Source organism: Pristiophorus japonicus, unplaced genomic scaffold (assembly GCF_044704955.1).
Source record: "Pristiophorus japonicus isolate sPriJap1 unplaced genomic scaffold, sPriJap1.hap1 HAP1_SCAFFOLD_113, whole genome shotgun sequence".
NCBI lineage: Eukaryota > Metazoa > Chordata > Chondrichthyes > Pristiophoridae > Pristiophorus > Pristiophorus japonicus.
In genome coordinates, this window is record NW_027250788.1 from 1,684,468 (window position 1) to 1,706,447 (window position 21,980).

The following is a 21,980-nucleotide window of genomic DNA, read 5'->3' on the forward strand; positions in this document are numbered from 1 at the left end:
GGTCTTGGGTCAGGGACTCCTGGGTGTCAGTGGGGATGTTGCACTTTATCAGGGAGGCTTTGAGTGTGTCCTTGTAGAGTTTCTGCTGCCCACTTTGGCTCGTTTGCCATGAAGGAGTTCCGAGTAGAGCACTTGCTTTGGGAGTCTTGTGTCTGGCATGCGGACTATGTGGCCTGCCCAGCGGAGCTGATCGAGTGTGGTCAGTGCTTCAAAGCTGAGGATGTTAGCCTGAATAAGGCCGTTGATGTTGGTGCGTCTGTCCTCCCAGGGGATTTGTTGCATCTTGCGGAGACATCGTTGGTGATATTTCTTCAGCAACTTGAGGTGTCTACTGTACATGGTCCATGTCTCTGAGCCTTACAGGAGGGCAGGTATTACTACAGCCCTGTAGACTATGAGCCTGGTGGCAGTTTTGAGGGCCTGGTCTTCAAACACTCTTTTCCTCAAGCGGCCGAAGGCTGCACTGGTGCATGGAGGCCATGTTGAATCTCGTCGTCGATGCCTGCTCTTGTTGATAGGAGGCTCCCGATATATGGGAAGTGGTCCATGGTGTCCAGGGCCGCGCCATGGATCTTGATGACTGTGCGGTGAGGACAGGCTGGTGGAGGACCTTTGTCTTACGGATGTTTAGCGTAAGGCTCATGCTTTCATACGCCTCAGTAAATACGTCGACTATGTCCTGTAATTCAGCCTCTGTATGTGTGCGGACGCAGGCCTTGGTGAGGCCTCACCTGGAATATTGTGTACAGTTTTGGTTTCCTAATCTGAGGAAGGACATTCTTGCTATTGAGGGAGTGCAGCGAAGGTTCACCAGACTGATTCCCGGGAGGGCAGGACTGACATGTAAAGAAAGACTGGATCAACTAGACTTTTCTTCACTGGAATTTAGAAGAATGAGGAGGGATCGCAGAGAACATATACAGGTCTGATGGGATTGGACAGGTTAGAGGTAGGAAGTATGTTCCCGATGTTAGGGAAGTCCAGAACCAGGGGTCACAGTCTAAGGACAAGGGGTAAGCCATTTAGGACCGAGATGAGGAGCAACTTCATCACTCAGAGAATTCTGAACCAGTGGAATTCGCTACCACAGAAAGTTGTTGAGGCCAGTTCGTTAGATATCTTCAAAAGGGAGTTAAAGGTGGCCATTACGGCTAAAGGTATCAAAGGGATGGAGAGAAAGCAGGAAAGGAGTACTGAGGTGAATGATCAGTCATGATCATATTGAATGGTGGTGCAGGCTCGAAGGGCCGAATGGCCTACTCCTGCACCTGTTTTCTATGTTTTTGTGTTTCTATGTTCTATGCAAAGCACAGGAACAAATGGTTGAAGTATCGACTCTGCCGCAGTTCGCATTTCTTTCATTGTGCAAAAGAAGGTGACGGGTTAATTAATGATGCAATCCCGTGAAAGCAACACAAAAGTTGAACAAAAAAACATACGGTGACTGGCAGGTGAGCGCTGCTTCTGACACCTAGTGGGAATGGGCGGGTATTATAAAGCCACTTGTATTGTGAAACCGTCATATAGTCAAACATTTCCAATGTGCTGTTTCGACCTCGTGGCGCAACGGTAGCGCGTCTGACCCCAGATCAGGTCGAGGTCACTGTTCTTCAGGGTAATTCGGGAATTAATATTTTCTTTGCTGTTTGGCAATAACCAGACCCTTGCTCCAAGGTCGGTCTCACTGTTTCCCCGATGTCAGGCAGAGATACGCCTGCTGCCCTCATTTATTTCATGTGGCAGGAGACTAAAGTTCAAAATAAACCTGCAGGTGGCCACATACAGCATTAAATAGTCAGAATGGCCGAGCGGTCCAGGGTTCTGTGTTTAGGTCGCAGTCTCCTCTGGAGGTGTGGGTTCACATCACACTTCTGACACTTCCTGTTCTGAATCATTAAGTGAAACTCATTGTTTGACACCACGACCAATGCCTAAAAAGTGGGATTTTGCAGTCCACCTGCTCGCTTAACACTTCCGTCTGACCTGGTGCTGAAAGTGGAGATGTTTCCGCAGTGTAGCGGTTAACACGTTCGCCTCACACGCGAAAGCTCACCAGGCGGGATTATTTTCTGGAGCGTTCTCCTCATGCATGCTCAGGGGCGAGTTTGTTCTCCTGTGAAATGTCGTAAGATCATAAGCATGTAAGGATTAGGGGCCGGAGTAGGCCATTCGGCCCCTCGAGCCTGGTCCACCATTCAAGAAGATCCTGGCAGTTCCTCGACAGCAAGTTTAAACATCTGTGGCAGAGCTGCAATCAACGACAAAAAGGTGCATTTTGCAGAAGCCCAGCTAACTCAGTCAGTAGATCATGAGATTCTAAATCTCAGGGTCAGAGGTGCGAGCCCACGTTTGGTGATTATTTTTCATAGAATTCTATAATCAGAAGTTTACAGCACGGAAGGAGGCCATTTCGGCCCATTGTGACTGTGCCGGCCAATAACAGGCACTCCAGCCTAATCCCACTTTCCAGCTCTCGGTCCATAACCCTGCAGGTTACGGCACTTCAGGTGCACATCCAAGCACTTTTTAAATGTGGTGAGCGTTTCTGCCTCTCCCATCCTTTCAGGCAGTGAGTTCCAGACCCCCACAACCCTCTGCGTGAAGATATTTTCCCTCAAATCCCCCCTACACCTTCTACCAATGACTTAAAATTTATGCCCCATGGTTGTTGACCCCTCTGCTAAGGGAAATGGGCCCATTCTATCCAAGATATCAAGGCCCCTCATAATTGTATACACTTCAATGATGCCTCCCCTCAGCCAACTTTGTTCCAAGAAAAACAACCCCAGTCTATCCAATCTGTCCTCATAGCTAAGATTCTCCACTCCCGATAACATCCTCGAAATCTCCTCTGTAAGTCTCCAGTGCAATCACAGTCTTCTTCCTGTAAAGTGGTGACGAGAACTGCAGGCAGTACTCCAGCTGTGGCCTAACCAGTGTTTTATATTCAAGCATAATCCATCTGCTATCTTATTCTAGGCCTCGGCTAATAAAGGCCAGCATTCTGTATGTCTTCTTAACCAGCTAATCCACCTTGCCTGCTAACTTAAGGGATCTGTGGACATGCACTCCCAGGTCGCTTTGTTCCTCTACAATTCTAAATGTCCTACCATTTAATGTTCAATCTCTTTCTATTGTGTCTGTAAGCACTCAAATAATGACTCCTTGAGGCAAGGTATTGTACTTGAACTGTGGTGACCTTAGTCCATTTATTGCAGCTCCTGAGTGAGGGTACAGTATGGTGAGCTCTGTTTTATACCTGGTTACCTGTCGTGTACCGGTGATCCCGAGGTCGCCACCAGTTGCACCCTCTGGTGGTACAGGCATCGTATATACAGTGTGAAGGTACATCCAGTCGTCTTATGTAACTGTACATTGAGTGTACAGGGAGTATACTTATATTATACAGACACAACATCACTCTCCCCTTAGTCTTGTGCCACTGGCCTTTTCATTGTGTGCTCTGGCCCGAGACTTGAGTGCTCAAAGCCCTTGCACCTTGTCGATGCTTTGGCTTGGTTCTCTCCCTGTGGACCCCCAAGTACTTATTGCCACGACATTGGGAAATGGTCAGCATTGGATGGTTTGAGGTTGCAGTGGGGGTTGTGTGGGTTCTGGGTGTGATCCATGTGTGTCCATGGCTACATACATCCATTCCCCCCCCCCCCGTCACCCTCCCCCCCCCATACAGAGACCATGTGTGTGGCTCAACACCTGCAAGTGCAGACCTGTACAGACAGAAAGAACAAAAAAACATCGGATTAGTTACATCACTGTCTGGGTTCTGCAGTAGTGGAACAAGTACATTTTACAGGTAAGGTACATACGTGGTGTCACAGACTTGCCCCTGGGTTGTGTAGGTGCAGGTGAGTGAGGATACTAGTTCCAGAGTAACCAGACTGCGTCCAGGTTGCCTGATGGCGGCGCTGTGTCCCCTGCCATCTGGGTGGGCTCAGATCGCTCAGCTGGCTGAGTCTCAGAGCCTTTGCCGTTGCTGAGTGATGGGCAGAGCCACAGGAGTGTGTGGCCTCCCTGTCCTCCTATGAAGGGTGCGGTGTCTCCCTGCTGCTCTTCAGCGATAGTGGGAGCCTGGTCATCCCAGGTCCCGTTGGGAGGGCAGGAGGGTGCTATCTGCTCGCTCCCAGTACTGGCCCTCGTGGCCAGAGAGGTGGAGCCGATCGGGGGCAGGGTACCGGTCGTGGTGCATTTGACGTCCGCTGATCACTGGCCCTGCAGCTGGTATGCTCCCTCTGTGTGTGGCCACAATTCCTGGGGTATCACATTGGGCCCGGAGGGGCAGGCTACATGGTCGCTGGACCTGGGTGCTGACGGGAGGTTGCCCTTGGTTTTGTCGGCATGCTTGTAAATCCTAGCATCGCACGTCATCACTTCGTTTACTCTCACAATACATTGGTTCTGACCGCAATTGCCCGACTTATCATGATTAGTTACATTTACAAACTTGAAATTGTCAGTTACATCTTTTACATTTGTATCACCATCATCGCTGTATAAAGAGTGGAACTGTCCCTTTAATTGTGATGGGTTGCCGGTCTCCTTTAAGAGGGTCTTTCAATCTTTACCCCAATCCGGTTCGCCGCTCGGCATCACGTGTTGCTCCCTTGTGGTCTGGCTGCCGCCATCTTGACTTCAGGCCCTTCACCTCGTGGTTCGGACGCCATCTTCTTTCTCTCCATGAGGTAGGCTGCGGTGATCCTTTTCTCCCCAGGTTCTGCCACGGAAGCCAGGAAGTTATCTTCTGCGTGAATTTTCTTCTCTGGAGACCTGCCACTGGAGCCTGGAAGGTGAGGTCTGGTTGTTTGGGCTGGATCATCTCGCCGTTGGGTTGAGCGGTCTGTGTCGTCGCCTCACAGTCGAGTTGGGCGGTTGGTTTTTCAGGTGTTGTGCTGGATCCAACTTCGGGGTCATGGGGGATGTCGATCGCTGGAGGTTGGGGCTTTTCCCAGCTCCAAGTGATCTTTTTCATCCACCTTCTTCCTAATAGCTTTGGACTATCACCAGCAATGATCCACAAAGGTAACCTGTGCATCTCGCCGCCATGGGACACCTGGACATCCACGCTGCCAACGACTGGGATGTATCGTTTGTGTAGGTGAGCAGTTTCACTTCGATCGGGATCATTTTAGGTCGTTCGATTGGATTGTCCCAGAGTTTCTCAAAGGCTGCCTGATTCATCAGTGACTGGCTCGCCCCTGTGTCCACCTCCATCGTGACTGGAACATAGTTGACTTCAACTTCCATTTTCACCGGGGAACACTCGGTGGTGCAGGTTAACACTCCGTACACCTCATTGTCGCTGGACTCCGGATGATCAGCCAACTCTTCATCGACTCGGTGAGTATGATTTCTCTTGCATATTCGCTGGAGGTGGCCCTTCATGTTACAGCCTTTGCAAGTATAGTCTTTATAGCGGCACTGGTGGGCCCTGTGATTTCCTCCACAGCACCAGCATGGGGTTGGCCGGTTGGCCACATGTGGCGGACTCAGGATTGTGGGACTCGAGTTTCTGTTCTCTCTTCCCTGAGAGAGACTGCTAGCAGCAGCCCTGCCTCTAAAAGGCACCTTTCGGTTCACAGTACTTGCTGGGTTAGAGTCCTGGGGGTGAGACATCCACTTAGAATCGCAGGCCGAGATCATGAACGCCTGGCTCACATTAATTGCCTCCTGCAGGGTGACCGTGGTGTCCGCAGAGAGCAGCCTGTGGAGAAGGCCCTCGTGACCGATTCCAATAACAAAGATGTCCCTTCGTGCTTCGGTGAGGTGATCGCTAAAATCACATGGTGCAGCCAATCGTCTCAGGTCTGCAGCATATTTTGCGATTTCCTGGCCTTCGGATCCACCGGTGGGGAGAGAACCGGTGTCTGGCTGTGAGGATGCTCTCTTTAGGTTTGAGCTGTTCCTGTACCAGCGTTATGAGCTCCACATATGTTACTGTCTTCTCTGGGACTAGCAAATCCCTGACAAGGCCATAGACGGTGGGCCCACAACTGCTGAGCAGGATAGCTCAGCGCTTATCAGCCAGCGATGTCGGGTCGTCTCCCCGCACGTCATTTGCAATAAATAAGTGTTCGAGCCTTTCCACAAAGGCCTCCCAATCTTCCCCATTGGCGAATTGTTCAAACGTGCCAAGGTTAGCCATTGTCACATGGAAATTCGTATTCTCGTCACCAGTTATTGTGTCTGTAAGCACTCTCGTAATGACTCCACGAGGTAAGGTATTGTACTTGAACTGTGGTGACCTTAGTCCACTTATTGCAGCTCCTGAGTGAGGGTACAGTACTGTGAGCTCCCTTTTATACCTGGTTACCTGTCGTGTACAGGTGACCCCGAGGTCTCCACCAGTTGCACCCTCTGGTGGTACAAGCATAGTGCATACAGTGTGAAGATACATCCAGTGGTCTTATGTAACTGTACATTGAGTGTACAGGGTGTATACTTATTTTATACATGCACAACAAAGATCATCGGTTAATTAATGGTGTTTTCCCGTGAAAGCAGGATAAAATTTATCAATGATTTAATTTCTGCATTTAGAAAGACATGGGTTAATCACGGATAGTCAGCATGGGTTTGTTCAGGGAAGGTCTTGTCTGACTCACTTGATTAAATTTTTTGAGGAGGTAACCATGTGGATCGATGAGGGCAGTGCGTATGATGTAGTGTTTCAGGATTTTAGCAAAGCATCACCAAGTTCCCACATGGAAGACTGGTCACAAAAGTAAAAGCCCATGGGACCAGGGCAAAGTGGCAAGTTGGATCCAAAATTGGCTCAGAGGCAGGAAGCAAAGGGTAATGTTTGATGGGAGTGTTTGGGACTGGAAGGATGTTTCCAGTGGGGTTCCATAGGGCTCAGTGCTAGGTCCCTGGCTTTTAGTGGCAACATCAATGATCCAAACTTAAATATAAAACGTTTTCAGGTGATACTAATTTAATCCAGAGAAGTGTGAGGCTGTGCATTTGGGAGAGGGCAAACAAGGAAAGAAACACACATTAAATGGTCCGATATTGAGAAGTGTGGAAGAACAAAGGGACCTTGGAGTGCATGTCCACAGATCCCTGAAGGTAGCAGGCCAGTTGGATAAGGTGGGTAAGAAGGCGCATGGAATGCTTACCTTTATTGGCTGAGGCATGGGATAGAAGAGCAGTTTGGTTATGCTTGACATGTATAAAACACTGGTTCGGCGACAGCTGGAGTATTGCATGTAGTTCTGGTCACCGTATTACAGGAATTGTGTGATTGTACGAGAGGGTACAGAGGAGATTTACGAGGATGTTGCCAGGCGTGGAGAATCTTAGCTATGAGGACAGATTGGATCGGCTGGGTTTTTTTTCATTGGAACAGAGGAGGCTGAGGGGAGACAACATTGAGAAGTATAAAATTATGAGGGGCCTAGATATAGTGGATAGCAGAGGGGTCAACAATCAGGGGGCATCTATTTAAAGTAATTGGGAGAAGGTTTAAAGAAGATTTGAAGGTAAAATTCTTCATGCAGAGGTTTGTGGGGGTCAGGAACTCGCTGCCTGAAAGAATGGCAGAGGCAGATACCACATGTAAAAAGTATTTGGATGTGCACCTGAAGTGCCGTAATCTGCCGGGTTATGGACCCAGAGCTGGAAAGTGGGATGAAGCTGGATTGCCTCTTGTTGGCCGGGGCGGAAGTGATGGGACGAAATGGCCTCCTTATATGCTGCAAACTTCTATCATTCTATAATTCTATAAAAAATGTAAATGTCCAATGTGGGTTTCGAAACTACGACCCTGAGATTAAAAGTCTTATATTCCACTGACTGAGCTCGCCAGGCTTCTGCCAAACATACCGTTCTCTCACTGATTGCAGACAGGCGCCTGTTGGCTCCGCCCCAGATGTTTAAACTTGCTGTCAAGGAACTGCCAGGATCTTCTTGAATGGTGGACCAGGCTCGAGGGGCCAAATGGCGTACTCCGGCCCCTAATTCTTACATGCTTATCATCTCATGAATTTTTCACAGGAGAACAAACTCGCCCCTGAGCATGCATGAGGAGAAAGCTGCAGAAAATATTCCCGCCTGGTGAGCTTTCGCGTGTGAGGCGAACGTGTTAACCGCGACACTGCGGAAACATCTCCACTTTCAGCACCAGGTCAGACGGAGATGTTAAGCGAACAGGTGAACTGCTGAATCCCAGTTTTAAGGAGTTGGTCGTGGTATCAAACAATGAGTTTCGCTTAATGATTAAAAATAAGAAATGTCAGAAGTTGGATTCAAACCCACACCTCCAGAGAAAACTGCGATCTAATCACAGCACCGTAGACCGCTCGGCGGTGTGTGTGGCCACCTGCAAGTTGATTTTGAACTTTTGAGTCCTGGCACATGAAGTAAATGAGGACAGCAGGCGTATCTCTGCCTGACACCAGGGAAACAGTGAGACAGACCTTGGAACAAGGGTCTGGTTATTGCCAAACAGCAAAGAAAATATTAATTCTGAAAGAACAGTGACCCCGACGTGATTTGAACACGCAACCTTCTGATCTGGAGTCAGACGCGCTACCGTTGCGCCACGAGGCCTACACAATTGGTTTGAGATGTTCCTCTATATGAAGCTTTCACAACACAATGGGCTTTAAAATCCCCGCCCATTCCCACCAGGTGTCAGAAGCAACGCTCACCTGCCAGTCACCGGATGTTTTTTTCTCAAATTTTGTGTTGCTTTCATGGAAAAGCATCATTAATTAACCCCTCACCTTCTTTTGCACAATGAAAGAAATGCTAACTGAGGGACAGTCGATACTTCAATCATTTGTCCTGTGCTTTGGGGAGCGGGCAGTGAGGTGGGCCTGAGTCCATTATCGCATCGGCCATGATCGTATTAAATGTCGGAGCAGGCTCGAGGAACGTATGACCGACTCCTGCTCCTATTTCTTTTGTTCTTATGTACTTCAGCATGTTAACCCATTTTACACACTGTGTTGCCGATGTCACCAGGAATCTGGGGCAACTTTTGTCAAATTTAACAGCACTGGTTATTCCTTCCGTGCACAGAAAATAGAATTAGTCGTGAAGATAAAATCCCACGGTGCTCATTTTCAGATTCAACGCAGTAGAATTTCAAATAAAGTGAAAGAATTTTACAGTGAAAAGATTTGGAAGTTTTATTTGTATTTGTATCTTTAATTAAACTTTGTGGCGTCTGATTCCCGTTCATGCCACTGCTGAATAAGAAAGGAGGGTTTGACGTTGATCAGACTCCACTGCCCCTGATATTTGTGAGCTCATCCTTTATATTCAGTAGTTTCTCGCCCTTTGATGGGCTGCAGTGTAGCGGATATCACGTTGGCCTCACATGCGAAAGGTCCCCGGTGGATCCGTTTTCTCTCACTGAAAGTTATCTATTTATTGGTTAAATAAAGAGCAATTCAGGAATAAGGGAGCCTTTTTACCAGGAGAATAAAGAGCAAATAAAAACTGCAAATGCTGGAAATCTCAGCAGGTCAGGTAGCATTTTCCAGGAGACTAAACTCTCCTCCGATTGTTCCCTTTTCGCAAGTTTAAACATAATGTTTCTACCCAGAATCAAACCGGGTACTTTTCACATATAAAGCAAATGTGATAACCACTGCACTGCAGAAACCTCTGGCACAGCAGCCCCAACAGAGGGGAGCTGTCCAGTGAGCTCCCTCTGTGCTGATCGGGAATGTGTTGGCTCACCTCAAACAACTTCTGTCCCACACTGAAAGTTCTCAATCCTTCTCCTTCGCTGCCCTTTACAGAAATATCACGGATCACCCAGCCACCGTGTTCACTTCCACATCCTCACAGTGGGGCCACAGAGGCTCCTACCGTCTCCCCGCGATCAGCGAACTCGCCCAGTTTACTAAATTAAACCCCAAACACGTGCCCGGCAAAGGGCAGGAGAAGCCAGATAGTCTGTAAGCTTGGTATATAGCAGAAAGTATTGGTATTCATGGTGAATACAGCAATTATTAATCTTCTCACAGACCTCAATTATTTTTATGCGATGAATTAATCGAGAATTGAAACCAGTTTAGTGCGCCGGATCTTAACCCCTCGACCACCAGGGAACGGTTATGATACATGTAGATATATTTATATATATTTATATATGAACCTGAATATCAACGGCTAGCTGCCTAGACTTCATGGCGAACAGCAGTGCGTCTAACTTTGAGTGAGAGAAATTGTTCCACAGTGACACCCATTTCATCTTTTGTTCCCTTTCAAACGCTAGAAACTGAGACAGGGGGAATAAATAGGGAAATAAAAGCACAGGGTTAAAGACAAGAGGAAGAGAGAAACGGAAAGATACTGTCCCCACCCAGAACTAATGCAGAAACCCCTCTGCTGCGCTCAGGGTGGCCACCCACAGCCTGGATACACTAACGGGAGAACACCAGCGGCAGGTCGGGGCCATAAAAGGAACGGCGAGCGGCGCTGGGAGCAGTTTGGAGGTCCCGGGAGACTACTCCAGGGAGCAGCGCGAGCTGGTGCAGGAGGGCGGCGGCAGCGAAGAGTGACGTCATCAAGGTCCAGGTCGGTGATTGGAGCGTGGGCAGATACAGCACGAGTGGCGAGATCGGGGCGAAGGAGCGGCGAGAGACTGTAGAGGGATGTGATCGGGGCCCAGCGGAGGCATGATTTTGGGGCCAGGGGCCCAGGGATAGCACGGCCCAGCCCACACTGTGCACTAGGTCCGTGCAGCAGAGCTGGTCGTCTGTCGTCTTGGATAACCCTTGCCACTGGAACAAGACCTCGCTCTGTCAAGCCCGTGTGATGGCTGGGGTGCAACGGCCACCACACATTAAAAAAATCCACGCACAGGCATCTTCCACCCTTTGGGATGTAGTTCGGGTCCTTCATTGAAACACGTGTGAACTCATCCTTTTTCGGCGTGGAAGCAAGTCATCCTCGTTTCGAGGGACCGCCTATGATGATGATGATGATGGATACATTAACGTCCCGACACCTCATTGACTGCAGGAGTGGGACCGTGCGGCGCTTCAGAAGACATGTCGAAAAGGCAAAGTCACTGATTCCGTCTCATGTGCTCCTCCGATCAAGAACAGCAACACACACTAAAAATGCTTCAATAATGGTTACATCGTATCTCCACATTTGCTAAGCAGGTGGTTTGTTGGTCTAGGGGTATGATTCTTGTTTTGTGGTTGTTACTTCAAATTTGCAGAAAAATCCTCGTTTCAAATCCTGTACCAGCCTTGAGTTTGCGTTGAAATTTTGCAAAGAAGGACTTGCATTTCTGCAGCATCTGTCAGGAACTCATGACGACCCAAAGTGCTTTACAGCCGTTGAGTTGCCTTTGAAATGTTGTCATGTGAGGAAAGATGTTCCCAAATCACCTCACACGCACCTCAACTCTTTGTAAACGAATTCATAGAATCAAAGAAGTTTACATCACGGAAGGAGGCCATTTCGACCCAACGTGTCCGTGCCGGCCAACAAGAGGCTCTCCAGCCTAATCCCACTTTCCAGCTCTCGGTCCATAACCCTGCAGGTTACAGCACTTTAGGTGCACATCCAAGCACTTTTTAAATGTGGTGAGGGTTTCTGTCTCGACCACCCTTTCAGGCAGTGAGTTCCAGACCCCCACAACCCTCTGGGTGAAGAAATTTCCCCTCTAAACCTTCGACCAATTACTTTAAATTTATGCCTCCTTGTTGTTGATCCCTCTGCTAAGGGAAATAGGTCCTGTCTATCCACTATATCTCGGCCCCTCATAATTTTATACACCTCAATGAGGACTCCACCCAGGCTCTGTTCCATGGAAACCAAATCAAGCCTATCTAATCTGTCCTCAAGGCGAAGATTCTCCACTCCCGGCAACATCCTCATAAATCTCCTCTGCACCATCTTCAGTGCAATCATGTCCTTCCTGTAATATGGCGACCAGAACTGCACGCAGTACTCCAGCTGTGACCTAAACTGCCCCACCGACCACATCTCTTGTATTCTATGCCTCGGCTAATAAAGGCAAGCATTCCATATTTCTTCTCAACCACCTTAGCTCACTGGCCTGCTACTTTCAGGGATCTGTGGACATGCACTCGCTGGATTCTGGGGAGGACCCAGCAGATTGGAAAACTGCAAATGTAATGCCACTATTTAAAAAAGGAGGCAGACAAAAAGCAGGAAACTATAGACCAGTTCGCCTAACATCTGTGGTTGGGCAAATGTTGGAATCCATTATTAAAGAAGCAGTAGCAGGACATAGAAACATTGAAACATAGAAAATAGGTGCAGGACTAGGCCATTCGGCCCTTTGAGCCTGCACCACCATGCAATAAGATCATGGATGATCATTCAGCTCAGTACCCCTTTCCTGCTTTCTCTCCATACCCCTTGATCACTTCAGCCATAAGGGCCACATCTAACTCCCTCTTGAATATATCTAACAAACTGGCATCAACAACTCTGCAGCAGAGAATTCCACAGGTTAACAACTCTCTGAGCGAAGAAGTTTCTCCTCATCTCAGACCTAATTGGCTTACCCCTTATCCCTTAGATTCTGACCCCTGGTTCTGGACTTCCCCAACATCGGGACCTGTCCAGTCCCGTCAGAATTTTATATGTTTCCATGAGATCCCCTCTCATTCGTCCAAACTCCAGTGATCTCTCGATCCCTTGATTCCCCGAGACTCGAAAAATCTATCTAACGCAGCCTTGAATATATTCAGAGACTCAGCATCCACAGGCCTGTGGGGCAGAGAATTCCAAAGATTCATATCCCTCTGAGTGAAGAAATTCCTCCTCATCACTGTCTTAAATGGCCGACCCCTTAACCTGAGACTGTGCCCCCTGGTTCTAGACACTCCAGCCCGGGGGAAACAACCTCTCAGCATCTACCCTGTCAATCCCCTTCAGAATATTGTGTGTTTCAATGAGATCACCTCTCATTCTTCTAAATTCCGGAGAGTATCGGCCCATTCTACACAATCTCTCAACTTAAGACAGTCCTCTCATCCCAGGAATCAATCTGGTGAACCTCTGTTGTACCACATCCCAGGCAATTATTTCCTTCCTCAAATAAGGAGACCAAAACTGTGCGCAGTACTCCAGGTGTACCTCACCAGGGCCCTGTACAATTGTAGCAAGACTTCCTTACTCTTGTACTATGGGCTATATATTAGGTACTATGGGGCGAGTGCCCTGTTTTTTTTCTGATTCGATGGTTGTACAAAAAGTTATTAAAATTGACAGTTGCTCGGCAAACATATTTGTATTTCCTTCAGTGTACTCCTTACTCTTCAAGGGCTAGATTTTCCTCAAGCAGTTTTGTCGGCGCACTGACCTCAAGCGCACCGACTTTGCTCGCTGGAAACGGCTCGGGGAAAAACTCGCCCCATCCTGGCCACTGTGTGCAGTCCCCGGAGTCCTGGCGTGGTGTCGATGGTGAAGTGGGGGGCGGAGCCAAATGCCTGCGCCGAAAACACTGCCGGCACCTTCGCGCATGGGCAGTAGGGAGAGAAAACTTGGCACTCTGCCATTTTTAAACAGTGTCAAACCCGATGAAAAGCACAGCAGCTTCTCAGCTTCTCCAGTCGCTCGGCGGGCTCTCCCCCCGTCCCTCCCCGATAAAACGCACAGCTCCAGCAGCTGCAACTTCTCCGGTCCACAAGCTCACACTTCTCTGGTGTGTCTTCCCTCCCCTTTCCCAGGGATACAGGGACCCAGTGTAATGGAGCCAAGTTTGCTGATGATACAAAGATGGGTGGGAAAGTAAATTGTGAAACAGCAAAGAAAGTCTCAATTCCGGAAGAACAATATGGAAAAGTACAGTGACCCCGACATGATATAAACACGCAGCCTTCTGATCTGGAGTCAGACACACTACCGTTGCACCACGAGGTCTACAGTGGAGAGTGCCCATGTTTGTATACATGAAGGTTCCTGAAACATAGTTTCATTTACCCTGCATTGGTGCAATGAAAGGGCTTTAAAATCCTCGGCCACTCCCACCGTGGGTCAGACAGCATCAGCAGCAGTGCCCACCTGTCACTCACCTCTCACGCCTGCTTTCATCACCTGCTGCCCGCGGACAGCAGCAAATCCAGTTCATCATCATCATTGGCAGTCCCTCGAAGCGAGGATGACTTGCTTCCACGCCAAAAAAGGATGAGTTCACAGGTGTTTCAATGATGGACCTAATATTCCAGGTCCCGAACTGCATGTTGAAGGGTGGAAGATGCCTGTGTGTGAATTTTTTTAACGTGTGGTGGCCGTTGCACCCCATCCATCACATGGGCTTGACAGAGCTAGGTCTTGGTCCAGTGGCAAGGGTTATCCAAGACGACTGGAGACCAGCTCTGCTGCACGGACCCAGTGCCCACACATATCGCAGTGTGGGCTGGCCCGTGCTGCCCCTGGGCCCCTGGCCCTGAACTCACGCCGCCCCTGGGCCCGGATCACATCCCTCCACAGTCTATCGCTGCTCCTGCTGTACCTGCGCACGCTCCAATCACCGACCTGGACTTTGATGACATCACTCTTCGCTGCCGTCGCTCTCCTTCACCAGCACTTGCTGTACCTTGCCGTGGTACACCACCACGCTGCTCCCAGGCCGCCGCTCACCGCTCCTTTTATGGCCCCGACCTGCCGCTGGTGTTCTCACACAGGTCGGGGCCTCCACGCTGCTCCCAGCAAATCCAGTTACACCCCGTGTCACCGCACAATTCTCAGCTGTGATTGTAATCTGACTATATTTAAAGCTATCACAGAGGCTGCAAGCAGTGTTCCCTGGTAGTCTAGTGGTTAGGGTCTGGTGCTCTCACTGCCGTGGTCTGGGTTTGATTCCCGGTCAGAGAAAGCATTTTTACAAAGCAAGCTGACAAATATATTTCAAGTCTGTGAGATCCTGAATAATTGTTATCTTCATTAATCCACCCACATGTTTTGCACACTGAAGGAAATACAAATATGTTTGCTGAGTGACTGTTGAATTTTTATAACTTTTTATACAACCGTAGAATCAGCAGAAAAACAGGATATTCGGCCCATAGCACCTAATATTCCGCCCATAGTGCAAGAGTAAGGAAGTCTTGCTCCAATTGTGCAGGACCCTGGTGAGACCACACCTGGAGTACTGCGCACAGTTTTGGTCTCCTTATCTGAGGAAGGATATACTTGCCTGGGAGGTGGTACAACGGAGGTTCACCAGATTGATTCCTGGGATGAGAGGACTGTCCTATGGTGAGAGATTGTGTAGAATATGCCGATACTTGCTGGAGTTTGGAAGAATGAGAGGTGATCTCATTGAAACAGACAATATTCTGAAGGGGATTGACAGAGTAAATGTTGAGAAGCCCGGCTAGCTCAGTCGGTAGAGCATGAGATTCTTAATCTCAGGGTCGTGGGTTCGAGCCCCACGTTGGGCGTTTGCTTTTCATTAAACTTTTATGTTGCTTTCGCGGGTAAATATCATTAATGAACCCATGATCTTCTTTTGCATAATGATAAAAATGCGAACTGAGGGAGAGTTGATAATTTAATCAAATATTGAAAGCAGCGCCTCAGACCGCTCGGCCGTCCTAACTGTTAGATGCTCCAGTTACAAGTTATTACTCTGGAAAGTTTCAGACTCGGCGCTTGTTCAGGGCTGCTGGAAGGCCCAGTGACCGGGATATCCTCTCCCCCGGGGTTTTCCTGAGTCTGTGCTCGGTGCACGGGGAGCTTTGGCCCGGGTCTGAGGTAGCTTGCATACAAGGGATGGACAATAACCCTCTGAGCTCTGGAACTGGGGAAAAGCGAATAATTAATGAGTTGTTTCCGGGTTTCAAATGCAGCTTAGAGCTGCTGGTATAAACCGATCGTGTTGTTTCACAGAATGAAAGAAATGCTGACAGGGACAGTCAAAACTTCAATAAGGGAATTCAATAATTCATGAAACTTTAATCCTTGATGAAGTTTTATCCCCGATCTGATTTTACACAATCTGTATTTGAGGAGACTGGTTTAAATGTTCATTGCTCATGCAACAATGTATCCAAAACAGCTTTTATTTAATTTTATTGCAGACAAGTTTTTGCTTGAGAAATAATGTTTCTGCGCATGCTTGAACCGGGAACTTTTCACGTGTGAGGGAAATGTGATCGCCTCCACACGACAGAAATTGCTGCTCAGCTCAGTGCCCAGAGAGAAGTGTTCAGGAACAAGTTGAAATGCTCAATCCCTCTCTCTGCAAAAAGTTCCTTTCACAAACATTTCTCTGACCAGAACGGCACCAAACAACAATGTCCTCCTTTTAAAGTCATTAAACTCCCCAATTTCTGCGTCTGCAATTTTAAGGACAAGGACTGAAAGCGCTTTGCGATCAGAAAATTGCAGGAAACCCCTGTGGTTAATGACAGGGCTTTTGATGGTTGAGTTCTGTGCACATCTTGTGTTATGTATTTAACCCATGACAACCTGTACACACCACCACCAGAGGGCCTACCTGTCGGAGTCCCAAGGGATCCCAGTATCCCTTGGGAGCCCGGTATGCAAGCAGGCCACCCATGAGGTACCTGCACTCTGGAGTCTTATTAAAGGAGCTAAGGTCACACTTACTCATTATTCACAATACTAAGTTTCATCCTTTATTATGTGCGTATCAATTGGCGACGAGACAATGAACTACCACGCAAAAATGCAAGGAACAGTTGGTATTCTGGAGAAGTTCTCAGAAGTGGACGATTGCGAAGCCTTTGTGGAGATACTCGACCAATACTTCGTGGCCAACGAGCTGGAAGGGGACGAGAACGCTGCCAAATGAAGGGCGATCCTCCTTACCGTCTGTGGGGCAGCAACCTATGGCCTCATGAAGAATCTTCTAGCTCTGGTGACACCAACAACTAAATCCTATGAAGAATGTGTACGCTGGTCTGCGAGCATCTAAATCCTAAAGAAAGTGATCTGATGGCGAGGTATCGGTTCTACACATGCCAACGGTCGGAGGGCCAGGAAGTGGCGCGCTATGTCGCCGAATTAAGGCGCCTCGCAGGACATTGCGAATTTGAGGGATTCCTAGAACAAATGCTGAGAGACATTTTCGTGCTTGGCATTGGCCATGAGATAATTCTTCGCAAATTGTTGATTCTCAGAATCTGAGCAAAGCCATAACGATAGGTCAGACAATTTCCACCAGTTCCTTTAAACACAATAACGTAATTTATTTCTCGTGGACTGGATGGAGGACCATGGTCCATGTAAAAAATTGTTATCGTTTTCCATGAACTAAATGTTCATAAAAGTATGGGAGTGGGAACTCAATGGATAACAGCACAGCTGGCAATGTTTGCGGAATATATTCGTGCAGCCAAAACGCACAATGACAACATGGAATTGTGCGGCACCGAATCCTCGGGAAAAAAACAGTTAAAGGCATCGTCCCTGGGTGGACTCGAACCACCAAACTTTCAATTAACAGCCGAACATGCTAACCCATTGCGCCACATAGACTAACTTAAATGTAAATTGTAAGACATCCCAAACTAGGGTGTCAGTCAGTTAAAGCTTCAGATTGCTCCGACCGGGATGGAACTTCTCCACTCTCAGTTGTACTTTTCCCAAATAAAGAGTGGGACATTCATTGTTGATGCGTGGAATCAGTCTGGTCCCGCACACTGCAGACACTTCCATGTCACCACCAACCAGCTCTCCCGCAACCGGTGTGATCTACCTTCAAGCCTTCCGGTGCCTTGTCTGTGACAAAGTATACTGATTGTCCCGAAGCCAGTCATTGGTTTTAATTACTTTTTAGCTCCTGACTGCAGATATTCCTGTGATTAAACCTGAACAAAAGGATTACAGGGACAGTTGGATTCATCATTTCTTTGCTTGGTGAAATTTCAAAGATTGAAAGTGACGTACATGAACCCCAAACCTCGTCACCTACTCGCTAACTGCCACACGCTGCTCCCGTGAGATGGAAGCCCAGTTCCTGTTTCAAGCTTGAATACAGGTACAAGCAGAACTCATTCAAAGAAAGTCCAAGTCCCTAAGGCACCTGATTATTTGCACTGAACTCCTTCGCAAAGAGTTGAGGTTTGTGTGGGGTGATTTGGGCACATCTTTCCCCACACTACAACACTTCAAACATAACTCAACGACTGTAAAGCGCTTTGGGGCATTATGAGTTCCTGAAAGGTGTTGCAGAAATGCAAGTCCTTCTTTGCAAAAGTTCGATGTAATTTCAAAATTCGCAGCAGAATAATGTGTTCGCCCAATCACGTCGGGGTCACTGTTCTTTCAAAATTAATATTTTCTTTGCTGTTTGGCAATAACCAGACCCTTGCTCCAAGGTCCGTCTCACTGTTTCCCCGGTGTCAGGCAGAGATACGCCTGCTGTCCTCATTTACTTCATGTGACAGGACACAAAAGTTCAAAATCAAACTGCAGGTGGCCACACATAATATTGAGCAGTCAGGATGGCCGAGCGATCTAAGTTGCTGCATTCAGGTTGCAGTCTGCTTTGAAAGCGTGGGTTCCGTAGTGTAGTGGTCATCACATTCGCTTAACACGCAAAAGATTCCCGTTTAAAACCAGCTGATAACGTGCTCAATTAAATATGAGAAGCATTGAATAATGTGCATTTCTGGTTCAGTATTAACAAAGCACAATGTCACCCAGCCCTGCTATATTTGTTGAATATTCTGTACAGTTCGGAACACATTCAAACTCTACAGTTTCCAGCCCTGACGTTGCAGAAAGCCCCTCTCAAAGCTGTACATTCCAGCTGCTTTCAGTTGAGTTGTGAGAGATTATTGACGCATCCTGCAGCTGAGAAAAGGAAAGTTGTGTGAGAGGGATCATCAAACGAGGCCATGTGAGTTGAATTCAAGAACAAAAAAGGGGCGATCATACTACTGGGAGTGCACTATAGACTCCCAGGCAGTTAGAGGGAAATAGAAGAACAAATATATGGGCAGAATGTTGAGAAGTGCAAAACCTATAGAGCTGTAAAAGTGGAGGATTTAAACTCCCCGAATATTAACTGGGAAAATGATAGTGTGAATGGTACAGATGGTGGAGAATTCATAAAATGCATTCATGAGAACTTCTTTATCCAGTATGTAACAAGCCCATCAAGGGAGGGGCGGTTCTGGACTGGGTCTTGTGATCGAAGAGGGGCAGGTATAAGGGGTATAAGTGGGAGAGCATTTTGGTGCGAGTGATCATACTCAGTAAGGTTAAGGGTAGTTATGGAAAAGGACAAAGAGGACCAGGAATAAAAGTTCTCAATTGGGGTAAAGCCATTGTTGCTAAGCTGAGATTGAATTTCGCCAAAGTGGACTGAGAATGGCTACTTGCTGGTGAATCAGTTTTAGAGCAGTGGGAGGCATTCAAGGAGGTGATCCTGAGGGTACAGAGCAAGTATGTTCCCTTAAAACAAAGGTGGGACTAACAAATCTAGAGCTCCCGGGATGTCAGGGGACATACAGGGAAAGTTAACGAAAAAAAGGGAAGCTTATGACAGATACCAATAACTCAATACTGCAGAAACTCTAGAGGTGCAGAGGTGCAATTAAAAAATATATCAGGAAAGCAAAGAGAGAGCATGAGAGAATGTTGGCAATTAAATCTGGGAAAACCCAAAGATGTTTTATAAATACATTAAGAGCACGATGATAACAAGATAAAGAGTGGGGCCTATTAGAGTCCATAAAGGGAATCTGTACGCGGAGGCGGAAGACTTGGGTAGGATTCTTTGTGAATACTTAGCATATGTTTTCACAAATGTGAGGGGCGATGTGGACTTTGCAATGAGGGTGGAGAAATGTGAAATATTAGATGAAATAAACATGGTGAGAGAGGAAGTATTGGTGGTCTAGCAGCTTTGAAAGTGGATAAATCCCCAGAACCCGGATGAAATGTATCCCAGGCTGTTAAGAGCAGCAAAAGAGGAAATAGCAGAGGCTCTGACCACCATTGTCCAATCCTCACTGGCTGCAGGTGCAGGGCCAGAGGATTGGAGCACTGCTAACGTTATACCTTTGTTTAAAAAGGAGAAAGGGATTGAGTAAATACAGGCTGGCCAGCCGAACCTTTTACAATTATTTGTAAAAATCCTGAGGGACAGAATAAATCTTCATTTGGAAAGACATGGATTAATCAAGGATAGTCAACATGAATTTGTCAAGGGAAGGATCTGACTAAGTTGATTGCATTTTTCGAGGAGGTAACCAGGAGGGTTGATGAGGGCAGTGGTATGATGTAATGTATATGCACTTTAGCAAAGCTTTTGATAAGGTCGCACTTGGCAGACTGGTAACGAATGTAAAAGCCCATGGGATTCAAGGGCAAAGTGGCAAGTTAGGTCCAAAATTTGTTCAGAGGCAGGAATCAAAGCGTAATGGTTGATGGGTGATTTTGTGATCCAGTGGGGTTCCGCAGGGCTCAGTGCTGGGTCCCTTGCTTTTTGTGGTATACAACAATGACTTGGACTTCAATGTTGAGGGTATGAGTAAGAAGTTTGCAGATGACACTAAAATAGCTGAGTGGTTGATAATGAAGAAGAAAGTGGCGGACTACAGGAAGATATCAATGGACGTCTCAAGGCGCTATGCAGCCAATGAAGTACTTTTTGAAGTGCGGTCACTCTTGCAGTGTGGGAGACACAGCCGCCAATATGCACACGGCAGGCTCCTATAGGCAGCAGTGTGATGATGACCAGATCATCTGTCTCTGTGATGTTGATTGAGGGATAAATATTGATCAGGACACGAATGCTGGCCACATTGATCCTCCCACCACTTCACACTGTTCTCCGAGGGACCAGCGCGATGATACTAAAACAACAAGCGAAGTTGGTAAGCTATCCATGCAGTCCATCGGAATCCAGCCACACCACCTTATGCCACGGGTAACATCTCTCCATGGATTCAGGAATCTGGATCAACAAACCATAATCCCATTTTAGAAGGAATTCCGGGAGGTGCTTCAAGTTTTATTCCATATATGTTAGCAGTTTTATGTTAACCCTGGTCGTCATTTTGGAGCGTGAGCAGGAACATCGGCAGGGCCCAGATACAGAGGAGTGGGAAGGTCGGGACGGATGAGCGGTGAGTGTTTGTGGCGAGATGCGGTGAATGTTTATGGTGGAGGAGCGGCGACAGATCGTGGAGGAGGTGTGACAGATGAGGGGCCGGGGCCCAGAAGAGCCGAGGGCCCAGGGGCAGCACGGGCCCAGCCCACAGTGCGATATGTGTGCACTGGGTCCATGCAGCAGAGCTGGTCTCCTGTCGTCTTGGTTAACCCTTTCTACTGGACCAAGACCCAGCTCTGTCAAGTCCGTGTGGTGGCTGATGTGCAACTTTCACCCCACGTTAAAAAAATCCAAACAAAGGCATCTTCCACTCACTCAATTGGATTCAGGACTGGAACATCGGGTCCTTCATCGAAACACCTGTGAACTCATCAAAGCAAATCGTCCTCGATCGAGGGACCGCCTATGTTGATGATGATCAATGTACTGGTCAGGTGGGCAGAACTGTGCCAAATGGAATTCAATCCGGATAAGTGTGAGGTAATGCATTTGGGGAGGTTTAACAAGGCAAGGGAATACACATTAAATGGTACGACACTGAAAAGTGTAGAGGAACAAAGGGACCTTGGAGTGCAGGTCCACAGATCCCTGAAGGTAGCAGGGCAGGTAGTTAATGTGGTTAAGAAGGCATATGGAATACTTGCCTATATTAGTCAAGGCATGGAATACAAGAGCAAGGAGGTTATGGTTGAACTGTACAAAACACTGGCCACACCACAGCTGGGGTACGCGGGCAGTTCTGTTCACCACATTACAGGAAAGATGTGATTTCACTGGAAAGGGTGCAGAAGAGATTGACTAGAATGTTGCCTGGTCTGTAGAATTTTGGCTATGAGGATAGTTTGGAGATGCTGAATCTGTTTTCTTTGCAACAGAGACGTCTGAGCGGAGACCTGATTGAGGTGTATAAAATTGAGGGGCCCAGATA

General features: G+C 47.7%; 2 non-coding genes across 2 annotated transcripts; one reads left to right on the forward strand and one right to left on the reverse strand.

The window, feature by feature from the left end:
- Positions 1 to 8,493: 8,493 nt before the first annotated feature.
- trnaw-cca (transfer RNA tryptophan (anticodon CCA)) lies at positions 8,494 to 8,565 on the reverse strand. The gene has a single exon. It is a non-coding gene; the product is annotated as a tRNA-Trp (tRNA).
- A 6,766-nt stretch (positions 8,566 to 15,331) lies between these two features.
- On the forward strand, positions 15,332 to 15,404 carry trnak-cuu (transfer RNA lysine (anticodon CUU)). The gene has a single exon. It is a non-coding gene; the product is annotated as a tRNA-Lys (tRNA).
- The last annotated feature ends 6,576 nt before the right edge of the window (positions 15,405 to 21,980 follow it).